This window comes from Notolepis coatsorum, assembly GCF_963971535.1.
Source record: "Notolepis coatsorum genome assembly, chromosome: 20".
In the NCBI taxonomy this organism is placed as follows: domain Eukaryota; kingdom Metazoa; phylum Chordata; class Actinopteri; order Aulopiformes; family Paralepididae; genus Notolepis; species Notolepis coatsorum.
In genome coordinates, this window is record NC_140184.1 from 27,944,913 (window position 1) to 27,964,828 (window position 19,916).

Below are 19,916 nucleotides of genomic sequence, written 5' to 3' on the forward strand. Positions count from 1 at the left end.
AGGGTTGAACGCGATACCTCGCCATGAGGACTGCAGCCTGGTCAGCCATCACCCTCATCTCTGCCTCCTGGTCCGGATACTGGTCTGCTGCGGACTGGATTGTCTGAAACAGAAATACCCATTTCACTGGGGAATATTTCGACAGATCTCCCTCCATTAATTTGGAGAGAACCTTCATCGTTCCCACTATCTTTCCCGCTGGGTCTTGTGATGGTGGCGTCATAATGTTACGATTCGGCATGAAGAAGGACCCAATATGCGGTTAGAAGTACAAAGGAGACGGTGGTTACTCTTCTCAACGGTGTTCTTTAATATAGAACTCAAGGCAAGAGCAAGGCAGGAAATATATATCATACAAAACAAAAGGGCACAGCGGCGCTGGCGCTAACTATAAACACGGACTGAGATACGAAAACAAAGATGACAAAAACAGAATACTAAATCACTTACTGACTCTAAATACAACAGCAGGGCAAGGTAGACGACAGCAAGGTACAACGAACGGGTAACACGGCGGTATGACGCCACAACAGGAAGTGGGAACAGGACAACCTAATATACTCAACCTAATTAACAATGATTACCAACGATCAACAGCTGGGGGAAGACACACTAGAACTGATACAATACAAAATACAATACAACCATCAAAGAACACACACAGGCTAAATACCAAAACACAGAATAAGAATACTAACACAGAACAACCCTAAACAGACAACATTTGTAATAAGGACACTAATTGCCACATTAGGACGTTATTCATTTGAACCAACATGTTCAGGGCTGAGTGCATTGTCTGCAGGTGGCCGCTGGTGGCTCCCTGCCTGGGACATTCTCTCTCCCAGGCATGAGTTGATCTTGGAGCGTTACACAAATACAGTGTTGTTTTCCCTCCAGCTTTCATAACTTAACCTAGCCATTTTGAAAATGAAATTTAACACCTGAATATATTGGAATGATGATGATCCAAATACAATGGCTAGGTTAAGTTATGAAAGCTGGAGGGAAAACAATATTGTATTTGAAGTTACTGCACTTTGCCTGTACATTACCTGTATAATTATTTAAGGGAAATCGTGCAGCAGAGTGCAGTATCAGATTTTTTGGGGTTAATTCAAATAATTACGTCATATTTTTGTATGCCTAAAGATTACTTCATTAATACATGTTAAATCTGGGTACTATCATCTATCTACCTATAACACATTTTGGATGGCAAGTCAGAAAACTTTAAAGCCATTTTTCTCAGTTTCACTGTTTGGAAGTTACATGTGGTTAGCCTTGACAGGGCAGTACAGTGTAGGTTAGTTTATTAGGACAAGTGCATGACAGTAAGGTTAGTTAGGGTTAGATTTTTTTTTAATTAAAAAATAAATAATTTGATGACCCTCCCGGAGCTTGGATAGGAGTAGGTCTGACGCGACCAGAAGATGCAGAGCGTAGGGGTCTTGAGGGTGTGTAGTTAGAGACCATTAACCGGAGATAAGCAGGAGCGGTTCCCTTTGCCGGTTCCTTGCTACCCTCATCTTGTTGTCTTCTTGATTGTATATGTTGTGTGATATTATATGCTTTATTTATGCCTATTTCTATACACTTGACGTTAATGTAAATTAGGGAAAACTCAGTTGCCTTTCGAGTTCTCTCACTTTCTCTCCATGATGAGTCATGGGGTGGTATGGTGATGGTGTTTTTAACTAAATGAGTTGGTGTCTCCCTCTCTATACGGCAATGGTGTTTTTAGTAAATGAGTCAGTGTCTCTTCCACTCTCCACTCCACACTGCAATTACAGCTAAATTTAACCCACTGCCTCATCAGCCCCGTTCTGAAGGACATTCAGGATGATAAATAATACAGTGAGCTGCTCGTACCATGACATCTGTTATTAATGATACAAAATGATGGCTTTAATATGATTCTGCATTCGCCGGTTACACATATGTACAAGAGTCCCTGACTGAGTATGTGTGTGTGTGTGTGTGTGTGTGTGTGTGTGTGTGTGTGTGTGTGTGTGTGTGTGTGTGTGTGTGTGTGGTGTGTGGTGTGTGTGTGTGTGTATGTGTGTGTGTGTGTGTGTGTGTGTGCGTGCATATGACCCAGAGTGAGAAAGAACGAGAGACTTCTGATCCGTTTCTCTCCCAGCCTCAATGTGCTAAAAGGGGCCCAGCAAGACGTAAACAGTTTCCAATGAATATTTCAGAGGGACAATTCCTATTTTCCACTCGGGCAGACTTTGTAGAGAGTAGAAGCAGAGAATGAAAGAGTGTTTTAATCTCCTCCTCTCTTCTACACCTTTTCTTACAGAAGCGCTGTAGGGAAAACATCTTCTAACCAGTCAGCAGAGTATAAGGAGTGAATCTCAGAGGGGATGAGAGGATGGGCGGACGTGTGGAATGCGTCCTGTCTCTGATAATGCATTGCTACACTGCAAAAAAAAGAAAACAAAAATGTCACTGGGTCTCATTCTCCAACATTTTTCAAAGAGTTCTCTTGGAAGACTTATCTTGGAACCGACTGAGACAGAATCAATGACAAGTTCACTCTGAGTCCCGAACGTGCTGGTAATATGTCTTAAGTGGCTGAAACGGTCGCACCTGTGATATGATCTGATATCTGCTTGGAGAATGGCATTATGTCTTAAATTCGAAAGCGCGTTCCCGTTCAGGTCATTTGCATACAAAACATCGCCTCCAGAGCTCCTTATAAGGCAAAGTAATGACGCAGCTGTGTGGAAATGGATGCGGAAGTGCCTTGCGAGTCTTGTGCGACCCATCGAAATGAGATTAGATTAATGTATTGTCATCATATATAGTACAGCTCATGGTACACCTGCCGCAGCACGCACGCACACACACACACACACACACGCAGTATACTGTAGCCTACGGCGTAATGAATGAACGCAGTATAGGCTTATTATTCCATTAATGCCTACGGCGTAATGAATGAACGCAGTATAGGCTTATTATTCCATTAATGACTTGTTGCATTAGGATTTAGTAGATATATGCTCTGCCCTACGTACAGTATAGGTACAGTCTGTACTTATACTGTACGTAGGGCAGAGGCAGAGCATATATATAGTATCTACTAAATCCTAATGAAACAAGTAAGTAGAATATATTAAGCCTATACTGTTCATTAGACACGTAGGCCATACTGGCGCACACAAGACTTGTTATGGAATATTAATGCAGTCTATTTCCATGCGATTAACTTTAGTTCTTATTTATCCACTGTTATTTCAGTGTTGGTGTATAGGCTATATAGTGTATTTCAATATAACTTTAAATGATTAATGATATATTCGAAGGAATGCAGGTTTATAGCTATCAACCCCCTCCAATGTACAGTAAATTACCAAGTATGGTTGTCAATATTCCAATGTACAGTTTTGCTTGTACAGTGTCCCCCACCCACCCCTCTACCTACCCCCCCCCCCACCCAACCACCTCCAATGTACAGTCCCCCCCCCACACCCACCCAACCCCACCCCACCTACCCAACCTCCTCCAACAGTTTCTACGTCAAATGTATATACTCTCTTTTCTGGACTCTTTTTGTATCACAAACAGTACTGTATTTGCAAATCTGGTATGTCATAAATGTATAGATGTAGCAGTACTGTCTATCTGTATGTCGTGTGTGTCATATATGTTATGATGAATTGAAAATGGGGGACCCTGATGTAAACAAGATGAAAGTCTTTCTCTGATCTGCATCCCCTTAACAATTGTATGTAATTGAGCTGTACTGTACTGTACCCATTCTGCAATCTGTTAATAAAGTTTTCAATCAATCAAACAAAGGTCTGTCCCATTGTATACTAATCAATGGGATATATTGCATGTTGACCTGCATTCTTTCAAATGTATATAATTAATCATTAAAACAGATGTGTAACAAATAAGAAATACAAATTCCACAGAAGGCATTAAATAATTATTATTCTCAATCATTTCACAATAATTGCATAATTGTGTTTGAATATCTGAGTAATTAAAGTAATTATACATTTGTCCAAAATAGCTGGTTCAGATATGGTTAAGCAGCTGCCCTGTGATCAGATGAATCCATATTATTTATTTTTCCGACATCAAATGCGTAATTTCTTATCGTACAAATATTGTCATATTTATTTTAATTATGATTAAGTAATTAATTCCAAGGAGGCCTGTAGCGTTAACATGAAGGAATCACTATGAGAACACAGTCTGTCAAGTTAATACAATTTTCAATTAGTCAATCAATCATAAGTGTGCTCCTCAGCACTCTTAAATCTGCTCTCAGCCACGCTCAAATCTGATCTCAGGAAAATGTGGGGACTCGCGCTACCAGCCCTAATATGTCTTAAATGGGCAGAAATCTGCCTAAGAGGACATTTTTGGTCGTAAATTCGTTCGGGAATGAGACCCATTGTTACTCAGCTGATAGAGTTGTGCCCTTCCTGATGACTTGTCGTACAGAACTTGTAAGTCGCTTTGGATAAAAGCGTCAGCTAAATGACTAAATGTAAATGTAAGGAGAAAAAATACAAATAAAACATGTACAACTTGATTGACAAAGGTTGGAGATAGGGATGTCCGATATTATCGGCCTACCGATATGTCAAACGGGCAGCTGAGATGTGTGGTCAGAGGACTGTAAAAGCCGGTTAACTCCATGGCACATTCCACCAAAACGGTTCAGAACAGAACCTTATCAGATGAGATCAGCAGCGGTCTTAAAATGGCCACGTTGCAACGGACGGTGGGTCAGCAACATGGACAGCGGAACGGGTAGGGCCAGTATGGCCATGGCCCTACCTACTTTGGGGTGTATCAAACATCAAACATTATGTAAACATTTAATATTTTAACATTTAATAATATAATATATCAGCAAATACATTTACGTTTTTAATGTATTGCACTTCTGCACGCTTCCCAGGTTAATTTCCACTATCTGTAAGCCTACGTAAAAAAGAAATATAAAAAAAATACTTGAACTAGCCTATCACAAGCAACCAATTCTGTTTCCTAATGATTGATTGGCTATTGTGTCATGTGAGCACACAGAGGTATCTCAAAGAAACCGGTCTGTTCATCCCAAGTGGTTCAAGGACCACAGATGGCTAACGTTTTGTCGAACAACTAAACAAGAGCAAAACTTTTCTGCACACAATTTCGCCTACGTTAGTTGCCCCTCTTCCCCGTTAAAGAAAAAGCTCTTTCTCCTGCCTTTTTCATCTTACCCCTTATTCTTTTCCTTATTCTGGCTGGTTAAGTAATGCATTGCATATTATGATACAATTTGATCAACGGTATGCAACTGGTTGACCGCCGTGTCACATTATTTATGCTTTCTAATCATACTGGTTAAGTAATGCATATGATGATACTATTTGATTGTGACTAAATGTAGGCTATAATCAATAAACAAATGCGTTACGAGCATGTGGCTTGGTTTGGGTCGGAGGGAGCAACGTCACATAATTTTGGCCAATTGGCCCTACCCATTCCAAATGCGTTCCGCGGTCCATGTTTTAAGCAAGTCCTCAAGATTGAGGCATCAGTTAAATGTGTCTATACAGGACCCTAGGTATTTATGGTCAACAGTTCAAAGGAACTATAGCTTTAATCTTTATAGCAGCTTTGGGTCAGTGGTACCCAAAGAGCCTGGCTCCAAATCTGACCAGAGGAGGCTACCAGATGTTAACTAATAGATCTGCCCACAAAACACAGAGAGCGTTTTGACCAAAAGCAGGATTTATAGCTAATATTGGCAGTAAACAAACCTAGAAATATAATAAGGACATTCTGCTTATTATTCTGAATGCATAGATATTAAGAAAGTGGGTTTTACTATAACAATAACTGGAATTATTAAGTAAATCATATAGGATCACAGGTCTAGATAAGACAATAAAGTCTAAAACAGTACTCATTAGTGTTGGATGACCCTATGATGATGAAGTGTTATTGGAATATAAAGAAACCTTATTAAATTGATGGAATATCGAAACGGCTTGTCTGATAACCAAATCGTCTCAGGAATTGCACTATGATATTAATTATGAGGGAAGGAGACCAATTTAACAAAAATATATGATATGATACAGTGCAAAGGTCCGTTTTGGTCAAATAAGTAAAGGTGTTAAAGCATGTTGGTAGAGAGGGAGGAGGAGTCTTCTCTGTCTCTCACATTTCAGAGATGGCCCCCGGCTGCTCTGATTGGCTGAGCACTTGCAAGCGTCATGCAAAATGACGTGGGCAAGAGGCGGGCTGAGTTGGTTTTAAAGGATCGATACAGGAGGATGGAGACAGAGAGACGGACGAAAAAGAGAAGAAGAGAAAAACAACACCATCCATAGATTGGATTTGGGCGACGATGAAGGCCCGCTCCTGCTGCTGAAAACTGCTGGAGAAGAAACTTTTGTACGACCAGAACTTTGTAACTAAATACTTTTGAATACTGGGAAATCCAGAACGAGTGTGTATTTGCCATAGAGAATGCTTTGAGACGACCGTTTTGCCAGGACGCCTTCAATAAAAGAGTCATTCTTGATACCACTCAAATTGCACCTGTGTGGGACTCGATTCATCTGCACTGCTACATTTGCATCTGACCGGTGGTCGTCCACACACGTAGACAGAAGTACTAGCCAAATATACAACACAATAAACTGAACTATATAATAAATTGGCAAAGCAAAGGGGAGAAAACGCTGTCTCCAAAACACATCATGAAAGAAACACAGCGGACGACGGTGCTACATAACCACACAATAAGGTTACACAATCGATAAGGAAAAGACACTGCAATTAATATACATGGCGAACAAACTTATTCTCCATGGCAGGAGCGATAAGTGTTACTCAGATAGTCTGGCAATCGACTCACGGTGTCAGTAGTGACACGGAAGAGCATATAAAGCCACCCTAACTAGACACACCAGATGGCAATGAATGCAATCAGGGCCAATTACCACCAGGTAACGCTAGGGCTTTGCTCCCTGAGGAGAGCAAAACCCCAAACGTTACAGTATATGGTAATTAAACACCCCCATGGAAACATGCCTGTTTGTGGAATGTAAGCAAACTAAAAAGAGAAACTTCACGGAGGTTGATCACGGAGGTCATCTAACCAACAAATTGAAGGTAGAAATCATTTAGTTGTGAACAATCTTATTTTACAAAATAGTATTTAGCTTTTTATTTTAAACAATATTTAATTGTATGATTTTAAATATTTTTTGTGAATAAATCAATCTAATGAAGTTGTCAATTTCACTCTGCTGAGTTGCCCATTCCCGTGGACACCCAGGAGTAGGGAGCCTCCAGACTATCTTCGGCGCGCCGGGAGCCAAGGGTGTTGACTGACGCAGTCCTACAGAACCAGCACATTGACAGAAATATATGACAAGCTGACCCAACATTTGCACTGTAATGACTGAAATTAATGAGTCACTGAAGCAAATTGCTACCTGTGCAACCCAATGGAGAATAAAAACTCGTAACCACTATTTTGCGCTTGCACTTGCGTTAGCGTTTGCGGTGATAACCAAAATAAATAAATGTCTTTTTTAGTTTTTTAAAGTTAGATTAAGACCTTGCAAGGGTAGACTTACTTAAAACTGTTGTATGATCCTCTTGACTGAATTGCTGCAGCGTTTGGAGGTGGGTGTTCTGCGTCTGCCCCCCCCGTGCCAAACGAGCACAGCCACCAAACTTTCAGCAGGCCAATGCGCTCTATGCAATGGCTCTTGAGCTTATAATTGCACTCCTGTTGGGTCGTTGGGTTGAATGAATTACTTGAATGAATTACTTGAATGAATGACTTTATTTGACAATATATAAAATAACATGTGGCAGAAGCACAGTCAGGAAATACTGCCAAGGATGGACACAAAAAAGCTCAGAGCTTATTTTCATTGTGGTCCTGTTGTGGGGGGTAGGGGAACGAAATGCTTAGACATGCATCATACATACATGCAGGGCTTGACATTAACACCTGACCATTAACTCTGTCATTCTACCGGCCACAGTGGCTGGTGACTTTTTTTCTATAAAAAAAAACATTGTAGTCTACAAAAGGCATCGGCAATAATTAAGTCAATCCAAGTGATACTACATAATACTACAACTCCCACAACAATTCGGAAAAGTGCATTACCGGCCAGATCCTGGTAGTGGTGCTGTCTCGAGAATGGAGTACTCCTTGTTTTCAGACCAGATGTTACTTTTTTTCATGCAGGCCTACTTTTTCTGTTAGCGTGAAGCTATGCCTTCATAAGATCGCATGGAATACCTTTTGCGACGCCTAATTCAGTATGCAGTAAAGGAATATAGCATCAGCCAATGGACATACGATCTACCAGATGGCGATCAATAACTGGGAAATCCTTTTTGGGATCCAACCGGCCACAGGTAAGAACGATTTCATGCTGATCAGGCCTTGTTAGCATAGCCAACCAGCCGATGAATGAATGAAAACTTTATTTAACAGATTGCAGAATGGGTACAATACAGTACGGCTCAATACACACAATTTTTAAGGGGATACAGACCAGAGAAAGACGTTTGTCTTGTTTACATCAGGGTCCCCCATTTTCAATATATAGTGACATTTATGACATACACAACATACATGACATCATGACATCATGACACAGCAGTGTATGATGCTACAATAACGAATGCCGTTATTGGTAATCAATAATCAGAAACAACGTTTCCCCCCCCCCCTTTCATGCATTCATGGTGGAACATGATACCGATCATATGCATTTTGATTTTAAACCTATTCATCATCACGCTATAAAATGGGAACGTATTGATGAAAAAATTATTTAGTGGTGATTTTTGGCTGGTGAAAATGCTGAGTGGCTAGTGACTTTGGAAAACCACTAGCCACAGTGGCTAGTGAGCCAAAAAGTTTATGTCAAGCCCTGCATACATGACACCACAACACATCACATATACATAACATAGACACATAAAAACATGTAAGGGTGCCTTTTATCTGAGTATCTCGGTTAATTATAGTCCCTTATACAATGGCATGCACATTTCTTGATTCTGATTGGCTGAAACAGTGAAGTTGCCGGTTGTTATTTCGTATAACACACTCCACGTGATCCCAGAACCAGCCCACAACCGAATAACTTTTTTTCCGAATCACTCCACCGTTCATTGTTTTTATGAATGAAACCAAGATGGCGGACAATAATCTTTATGAATGGATATATTGATTTCGTCATAACGACTCATTCAAAAAAGATACATTCACCTGGAATATGTTAGTTGTTTACACAATGTTGGATTATGTAATTGGTTTGTCATGACTCATTGTAAAACAAAATATAAATCGCGGGGGGGTTCTGAGGGGAGTGGCCACTAGCTGACAGTCTCGGGTGCCGGTGTTGTGCCGAATTCGGACTCCCTGCCAGAATCTGACTCCCCCTCGGGTGAACGTGCATACACTCTATCAGCCTACCCAGCATGTAATACGTTCTTTGTTAGAACTCAACTCGTTATTAGTCCAGGACTGATAAGAAAACTGCTTCGACAACCCTCTTCTTACTAATCAAAGGAAGGCTGTACCAAGTAATTTACCACAGAGAGAGAGAGAGGTTTGGAGAGAGAGAGAATGAGAGAGAGATGGGGAGGAAGAGAGATTCAATCACTGAAACCACCTCTTCAGCATCAGCATCAACAGCCAGCATGATGTCAACAGTCTACTGCTTCTCACTACTTCAAGAAATTGAGACTACTTAGCGATGCTTACATTGCGTGCACATAGCCATCAGAACTCCAGGAAGTGCAGCATTGTATGGACTGTTTTAGCTCTAGGCAATGTTAGCACCACAGAAATCCCTCCTCATTCACATATTTAACAGCAGTCGTCTAAACCAGCGGTTCTCAAACTACGAGTTGCGACCCAAAGTGGGGTCGTGACAGCGCATTGGCAAAAATAAATAAATAAATAAATAAATAAGTAAATCGAGAGAAAAATCGACGAGCCCAACTCAGATTGAGTTTTCCACCTGGAAGCTGTTTGTATTTTCCATGTCTCGCCCCTTGATCAACGGAGGCCGACACAGTATTCCTATACACATCTCACTACATCCTGTGCATATACAGTATAATCGTGGAGACCACGTCTCGTCTTTTGTGTGTAACATTGACACTCGCAATGGATAGGTTTGTTGTCAGAAGCGCGAGAGAGAAGAAGCGCGGATTTTCCTTGCAGACATAAACAACACATTGGCAGAGAAATGTGCTGATAATGAATGGCTGGCAAAGCTGGCATATCTAGCCGGGCGAGATATATATATATTTTTTTTTGATTATATTTTTCCCCCTCCTTCTTTTTCCGATTTTTCTCCCATCCCACTGTTAGTCGTTATGCCAATTCCCAACCCCCTTCCTGGTTGTTGCGCACTTTCCCCTACTGTTGGTCCGAGAGGCCGGAGACTGTCACATGCTTTCCTCCGACGCATGTGCAGCCAGCCGGGCCGTGCAAATTCTCACTGGGAGAGTGTAACGTGTGGGAGGCCGCACTACCTCTCACCAGATCCTACCTTCGCTGAGCAGGCACCCCGACCGAACTGTAGGGGTCGCTGTCCACAACGCCCAGGACCCACCCACGGCTCCCCTCCCCCTAACTCAGCCAAACGAGTTAGTATAGCGATCAGCCCGAGCCAAGGCAATGCTGACTCTCCGGGAGTCGAGACCGCAGCCTCTTGCATTGGTGACGAGCACAATCTCCGCTACGCCACCTGACCGCCGCCGGGCGAGATCTTTGACTGCCTCAATGTGTTGAATCTGGGACTACAAGGTCCGGACACAGACCTGTTTGGACTTGCAGCTAAAATGGAGAGCTGGATTGTGGCACTCCAGGATAATCAGTGGAGATTTTGGGGTATTTACTCAGCTTGATGGCTTTTTGGAGGAACAGAATGTTGCAAAAAATTATTTGAAGCCCACCATCTGTAGCTACTTCGAAGGGCTCATTGAAACATTTCGGAACTATTACACAGACAAAACAAAGGATATGGAGAGGGCTTCAGCGTTCTTATTTTGTTTCAGGTAGGTGCTCTTTGGATTAAATCCGGGGTAGGATTCGCTTATATAAGAGAGGTTGAGATCCAAGGCAGCTCTACAGTTTTTAAAAAGCCTTTAATAAGTGGCTTACATTATTTAGAAAAATCTTTTAAAAGTCCAACATGTTTCGGCCTACATGGCCTTCTTCAGGGTGAACACAGACAAACACAGACAATTTGGACAACTGGATCCTAGATCCGTTCATTACGCATGACGCAACATGATATTTCGTATGTCGAGAAAGTCAAGTTAACTGGACAGGCCCTTGCAAATCAGTCCAGAACGAGTACCCAGTGTGTTGTGTAATGCTGCGCTGAGAAGGCTTGTCCCCTTCGCATCAACATACATCTGTGAGGCCGGATTTTCGGCACTGACAAAATAAAAACAGATCTAACCTCAAAGTAGAAGCGGATCTGCGCCTCTTTCTCAGCACAATGCAGCCAACTGTTCAAATGGACAAGCACACCCTTCCCATTAAATCTAGTTTTTTTATTCTTGAAAAGTGCATGTAAACGCATTTTCTTTTATTTCTTTTATGTTCTGGCAACATAGTTGGGCTAAATATGCCTAATTTTAGATTTTTTTACAGAAACAATTCTGTTGCTTTTGTTGATAATATTAATTAATTTCATTGATAACATATTGCTGTAATTTCATCTTCTAATAAATATGCATGATCAAGTTCAACAACGTAAATCAAATAAAATGGGGTCGTGGTATAAAAAAGTTTGAGAACCCCTGGTCTAAACTATCAACAAGCAATGGTCCATGCTCCTTCTTCCTCTCTTGCCCGACAGCTGTTTGCAATAATGTTATCATTCGTGCAGCTCACATCCAGCAGCACACATCCAGCACCTCACATCCAGCACCTCACATCCAGCACCTCACATCCAGCACCTTTCAGAATAGGGGCAGCGACCACAGCAGTGAATAACAGTCTCCCACAATCCATAATCTAATATCTGGGAAGATGGTCATCCGAGGTACTGTACCTATATAAGAACTGACACGTCCTGCCACAACCACAGTGGCCAACGTACGCTCATACATCCAAACAGCCACAGCTCCTAATAAGAATTTCCAGCCTCCAAACCCTAGCATACACCAGTGCTGGATGGGTACTACAAGGCAGTAATATATTTATAAATCAATTCACCGTTGATGAGTATATAGATTGCACAAACTTCTTTTCTCAATGATCATGAACAATCTTAATTACTTCATATTATATTACCATTTTACAATAATAAGGCTCTGATGTAATGACATAACCGCCTACAAATCAATGATTGTTAACAAACTAGTGGCACATATGATGACAAGAGAATTATTGGCTATTAAGCGGCCTGAGCTACTTGACAAACACAGAACAAGTAATATAACAGAGGTTAGTTTCACCGCCGTATGTCCTGGCCGCCTGGTCGTCGCGCCCTCCAATCTAACCTAAATTCAGTCTCAGCTTATGTTTATAGAAAAAGTTCAAGGGAAGTTGCTCCTCTTTCATTCCCTATTGACTATCACTATAGAGGGTCATGTGACCAGAGACTCCCCTTTACACCGGCACCCACAACAGCTGTTGATCCATAATGTGGTATTAAATATCCCCTCACTGTCTTGGTTCAAGTCATCCTCTGTTCTATAGCAACATATGATGACCAATCTCGGGCTAATGCCACTCTGCCATGCACACGACAAATCAGCCTTCATAACGTCATTCCATAAATGGATCATCATCCTATCCTATCTGCTGTCAGTTGTCAGTGTGTGTGTGTTCCTGCTGACCTAGAACCTGTAAGTTGCTTTGGATAAAGGTGTCAGCTAAATGACTAAATGTGAATGTAAATGTGTGTGTGTGCAGCAGTAAATTGCATCAAGACCTCCATCTTGTAAGATATATTCATTTGAATGAATAGCACGTCAATGAGGTGCTATCTAGTCTATCTAGCCTTCATTTCTCTGTCGGTACCCAGTCAGTGGTACAAATGTAAATAAATGGATAACACCAAAATGGAGAAATACCATATGATATTTTGAGTCTAGTTGATTGAGTTAGGTCTTGAAGGACCAAGACTGGAAAACAGGTACAAATATATTTTAATTGTATTTGCTGTAATTTGTGGAAGTTTGTTTACATTGGTAATGTTTGTAAACACTGAAGTAAAACATATTTCCCATCTACAGATCAAACAGACTGTCAACACCTCACACTTATATATTTGGTGTGTATATATATTCGGTGTGTATATTCGGTGTGTATATTTGGTGTGTATATACTGTATATTCGGTGTGTATATTCGGTGTGTATATTTGGTGTGACTGTGTATATATATTCGGTGTGTGTATTCGGTGTGTATATTTGGTGTGTATATATATTCGGTGTGTATATTCGGTGTGTGTATATCTGGTGTGTATACGAGTGCATTTAACGCCACAGTGTGCGTCTGGCTCCAGAGTTCCAGCACTCATCCCTTCCGCGTCTATACTTTCCGTAGCCACATTTCTGGCAGACGTTTCTGGTCATGTGACATGTGCGCCCAATAGCGTGACGAGCTGTGTCTTTGCCCATTTCCATGTCAAACTACCTGGCGTTCTATCGCCATGCTCTAAGACAAACTCTAACCTTAACCAACTTCTAAAGAGTGCCTAAGCTTAACCGTCGAAAGAACTTGCCTAACCTTAACCAACTTCGAAGATTGCCTAAGCTTAACCAGTGTAGAAACTGCCGTCGGCCAATCAGAGAGCGTCTGCCAGAAATGCGGCTATGGAAAGTATACAGGCATCCCTTCCCAGGTAGTAACTGAAATGGGAAGTGACCTTAGCGAGACGTGTTTCCCGATTGGCTGACCTTGTGGTCACGGCAACTCATCAAGAGAGCATGAGAGATGCACAGCATGGCTCTGCTCATATTAAGAGGAAAGAAACCAATATACATTTCCTCTCACCTCCGTGGTGCCCACACACGTGTGAAATTAAAACTATCTATGTGTTTTACATCTGATTGAGAGCGCCGTTTCTCCTGGTGAAATAATTTCCGCTCCCTGAAGGCACCGATGGAAACACATTTTCCTGCTTTGATGACCAGCGAGTCACAAGGGTATAATAGCAACATGATGCATCTGCATGCATCGGCGATGTCAACACCTAGAAAACATATTGCTGTACGTGTGCCTGGATGTGTGTGTGTGTGGATGTGTGTGTGTGTGTGTGTGTGTGTGTGTGTGTGTGTGTGTGTGTGTGTACGCTCGTGCACACGTGTATACATGCACGTGTGTGTGTGTGTGTGTATCCATATTCATGAGGAATGTGCAGGAGAATCCAATAACGATGATGCCAGCTGAGATTAAAGAGACTGACCTTTGCTGCCTCCAGGTGAAGGAGGGAAGGACGAGAGGAGGATGAGGAGGAGGGGGAGGAGGAGGAGGAGGAGGAGGAGGAGGAGGAGGAGGAGGAGAGATAGAGTGTAGGAGGGAGAGACGAGAGGAGGAGGATAGATAGAGTGTAGGAGGGAGAGAGGATAAAAAGGGATGGTGGAATGTCACAGGGACAATAACACTAATGATGAACACGCCTGTTAGCATCCTGCCACAATGCCGTTCGCCCGCCAGGCAGCTTCTCTGTTTACAACGTCAGAACATACCGAATGAGAAATGTCTCCACTTTACTGGAGATCTAACCGTGATTAATTCTTTTTAAGTTCCAACGCTATTGAAACAGAACAAAGTAAATAAACATGCACTCTGATGAGAAAAGGAAAGGGGTAACCTACTGATGCAGACAAAAAGTTATTCGTTTAAGGGCTAGATCCACAAAGAATGGATTGCACGGTGCTAGTTGCACCCTATACTTACAATTCATTATGAATTGAAAATGGGGGACCCTGGTGTAAACAAGACGAACGTCTTTCTCTGGTCTGCATCCCCTTTGAGCCTTACTGTATTCTACCCATTCTGCAATCTGTTAATACAATTACTAATACTGTTAAGACATTTTTATTAACAGATTGTAACAGATAACAGATTGTAGAATTACACATTATAATCCTTTAGAACCTGGGGTTTGTCCTCAACATTACCACTCATTCACATTCACAACTCTGGACTCATTTAAAAAACTGCTCAAAACCCACCTCTTCAACTTGGCCTTTAACCCCTAATTTCTATGTTGTGTCTATCCACTATGTTTGTTAATTTGTCATCCCCCCCCCCCCCCCCCCCCCCCTATGTAAAGCGACCTTGGGTCTTCTGAAAGGCGCTATATAAAATGAAGTTATTATTATTATTATTATTATTATTATTATTATTGTTATTATTATTATTATTATTATTATTATTATTATTATTATTATTATTATTATTATTATTATTATTATTATTATTATTATTATTATTATTATTATTATTATTATTATTATTATTATTATTATTATTATTATTATTATTATTATTATTATTATTATTATTATTATTATTATTATTATTATTATTATTATTATTATTATTATTATTATTATTATTATTATTATTATTATTATTATTATTATTATTATTATATATATTATGCTCTTTAGACACTTTATGTAGCTCCTATAGGGTAGTCAAGCCACCTTTCTCTTTGACTCTCCATAGAACCAGTCCACCCCAACAACAGCCTGCTCAAGCTGCTGCGGTCAGACAAGCGCCTACGTACACATGCTGCGAGAACAGAGAGACTACGGCTCAGCTTCTTCCCCCAGGCCATCAGAACACTCCACTCACAAGTACACATGAGCACTCACACACACACACACACACACACACACACACACACACACACACACACACACACACACACACACACACACACACACACACACACACACACACACACACACACACACACACACACACACACACACACACACACACACACACACACACACACACACACACACACACACACACACACACACACACACACACACACACACACGCGCGCGCGCAGCAACTGCTAAAACAATCACTTTAAACTAAATGTCACTTTAAATAATGGAAAAGTCACATTAAACGAAGGAGGTATTGTATAGTTTAGATACATTAACTCATCCAGCGCCATCGCTTAATGAGCCAGGGGGCGCTAGAACGCCATCGCTTTAATCAATGGGGAGACTGCGAGATTTGCCAGTGCTTAAAATATATCTTATATTATAGCTATGGGTCTAATACACCCGTCAGTGAGTTGCTTCCAGTCAACATGCACAAAACAGATAGTTTTTTCATCAGTACATTTCCGTTTTATACCGTTTTGAATATGAGTATAGTTTTGGTGATTCTTAGTAATCCCAGGAAAATACGCGATAATAGCGTTTTAGTGGAATACACTAAATACGTTGTAATTTTTCGCCTGATTATAGAATCTTCCTGAAATCAATGCTAGATTATCATTATTATCCTTCCTCGTGCATACATGAAATGGCCCTCGTAGCGCGGCGCCCCCCCCCGCCCCCCCCCCCCTTTTTTTTATCATGCACATCTTGTGTCTTACCTATTTTCTCTTTTTTTTTTGCCTATTTTTATTATTGTATTTTGCACAATCAATGCGGGCATGACAACCCGCATTTCACTGTATGCCCTGGTATATATGTGACAAATAAACCTATTGATTCTTGATTCATTTAAGATTTTTCAATTAATAATGTTTTCATGAAATGAAATATCGAAAGATGGTAAGGCTGACTGTTGTGTAAATTCATAGTTAAAGACAGTAGAACCTACCATCTTCACATTCACATTCCAGCATACTGTCACTTGCTGTCACTCGAGTTTCACTTGTGAATATTAAGCACAGTGTACTGTGTTTCTTCTTGTGTGTTATTTGATCATATTTCCATAATTCTTTGGTCACTACTTGGCTACCTGACTATGAAATACCATGATGTTACCATACGTATCATGGTTTATATTGGATAATTGGAAAATGGGTACCATGGCTGTAGGTGTAATATCCAAATGTCTTGTAGTGAAAAACAAACACCCTTGAAGCCAGAGTAGGTGAATAACGGGAGTCTTGAACGTGAACGACAGGACCACGTATACAGTTTACAATTTAATAAATAAAAGAAAACATAACACATCAACATCGCTCGTTGCACGGTCAAAAAACGATGACACTTCAATCTATGATGGCTCCATTCACAAAACTCAAGCTGCCTTCTACTCAGCTGATATAAGTAGTCACATGACATTTCCGGTCTATCAAAATAAAGAAATGTTTTTATCACATATTGTCTCTGTCTCTTTTTAAACAAACAAAATCTTATCAAATCATGACAAATATTTTTAAACTATAGACTATTAAACTATTATCCAATTGAAATATCAAAACATGAATATAGGACATATTAATGAACCAATTCCTAAATTGGCTCCTACAATGGCAATACATTATTTATACAATGGCAATGGTAAAATTGAAATTACCTACTGAATGAAACCTTTTTCTAAGGGTCGCCCAGTGCTGAGGTTGGGCACTCTGTTCCATGAAAGAGAGCACTCTTTGTCTTCTAGGTGGAGAGAGCAGCATGCCCTCCTCTGGGCCAGAAGATGAGCTCATCTAGAAGGGATTGACATAATGCTGGCCCCCTGTGGTGGTTGAAGAACTGACCCGTTTCAAATAGAGTGAAGAGAAGAAGAGAGGGTTGGAGGGAAATGTCCTGTGTTGGCCAAGGAGATGGGAAGTGCCTCTCTCTGGTCACGGGTGACTGAGGACTGTCAGGCTGACCCGTTTGGGGGTCCAATGAGACTCTGCTGAGCCAGAAGGGACCAGAGGTTACAGGGGATGGTTGAGGGGTGGTAGGTGGGCGTGTGCAGGTAGGAACGGTGCAGACGGGTTCTTTGCGACGAGTGATGGTTCTTCTTCTTTTGATTTTTATTGGCGGTTGGCACAGCCTTCTTGGTGCATTACCGCCACCTCCTCTAGCTTGATGGTCTTAACGTTGCAATACCGCCATCTTCTGGAACCCTTTACCTCCTACAATGTCCATTCTGCGTTCACCATCGTGGAGTGCAGCTAATGCTGCTTCCTCCTGACTGAGTCCCCCTCCGTGAGACACGCTTCGCCTCCTGTGGCCTGACTCTGGACTTCTTGATCACTCACACCCCCTTCTCTAACTCTCTTACTTGATCACCCACAACCCCCTTCTCTAACTCTCTTACTACTTCCTGCCATATCAACCCCTTCATACCCATGTGTTGTACTGCTACTTTAACTATTAACTTTATCCTTTCTGTTTTACTACTAACCATCGCTGTTGCATTCACTACTCCTGCCACAAAGGCCACTATATTCAACTTCTCCCCCCACACCCTGTCTTTCTCCTCCTGTACTTCCTCTACTGACAAATGCCCTTTCTAAAACCCTGTTCCCTATCTTGCTTTCCCTGATCCTCCTGTACTACCCTTACTGCCAAATGCCTTTCTCTAAACCCCTGTTCCTTACCTTGCTTTCCCTGTCCTACCTTCCTAGCTGCCTCTGCATATGATATCCTACCTTCCCTTCTCACCTGCTGGACCTCTACCTCTCGTTTCATCGCCTCACAACCCCAATACGCTACACTATGCTTCCCACCACAACTACAACACCTCGGCTCCACTCCCTGGTCACATTTCCCATACTCATGCTCCCCACTACATCTTGCACATCTCTGCTCCTTCCTACAGTACATGACTTAGCTACATGCCCAAACTCCTGGCACCTGTAACACCTCAACGGTTTCGGCACAAACTCCCTAACCCTATGCCATAGCATATAGCCTACCCTAAAAATACCTCTTTCGGACTAACCTCATCTTCAAACTGAATTACTATCGTCCCTGTCTCCTCCTTCTCTGCTCCTCTCTTCATCCTTTCTACACTCTTAACTTTCCCATTACGTTCGTTACTCCTCAAATCTCCTAACAGCTGCTCTATACTAACCTTGATTGGAATTCCAATAATTATCCCCTTGCAACCACCATCCCTTTTCTCCCCTACTCTTACTACTCTACAGACATTCACGTTGCCAATGCTCCTCATTTCCCTTGCCTTCTCTACCTGCACTAAACGTACACACCCTATAAACAAGTTCCCATCCCCCAACACCTTTCCGTACCTTACCTCTCCTAACTGTGCTCTAATGAGTTTTGACAGCTATCTCGGCTCTATATTCCTAACTCCGTCTTCTCCCTCAAATCGCACCACTACATTCAACCCTTCTGCAAAATCCGCCCCTCATACTTGAGCTCTCCTCTCCCTCACTACACTCCATAATGTTGTTGTCACTATCCGTATCATTACTTTTTGCATGGCCGTTCTCAACCCTGTCGGCGTCGCTCTCGCTCAACATACTTGCAGTCCCCGAACCATCACATGTGGTCCCCAACTCGTCAAACCAATACCCCTCCAGGACCTCACACACGTTTAGACAACTGACTCGACGAGTGATGGTGAGGAGAGGAAGGGCTTATGACTTAGGAAAGACAGGACAGTGATTGAAGGGAGAGATAGAGACGTGTGCCCTAGACTTGTCATGCGGTTCTAGAACTTGCATTCTATGCTTGGGGGGAAAACCTTGTAATCAGGGGCAATTGGTTTCAGGTGTTTGCCCTCCCAGAGCGCGGGAATCATGAAATGAGGTCTGATTGGCAGCAGGTGTGTGAGCTCTAGGGGCGCGACCATCTGGTAATGCCTGGCAGGCCATGCATAATGATTGTGTAATGAGTGGTCCCAACAACTCCATCATTGTAACTTTGATGAGACTATAGAGTCTATACTGTTTTGGCAATACTGTATTCTGACAGTCATGCCAGTAAAGAA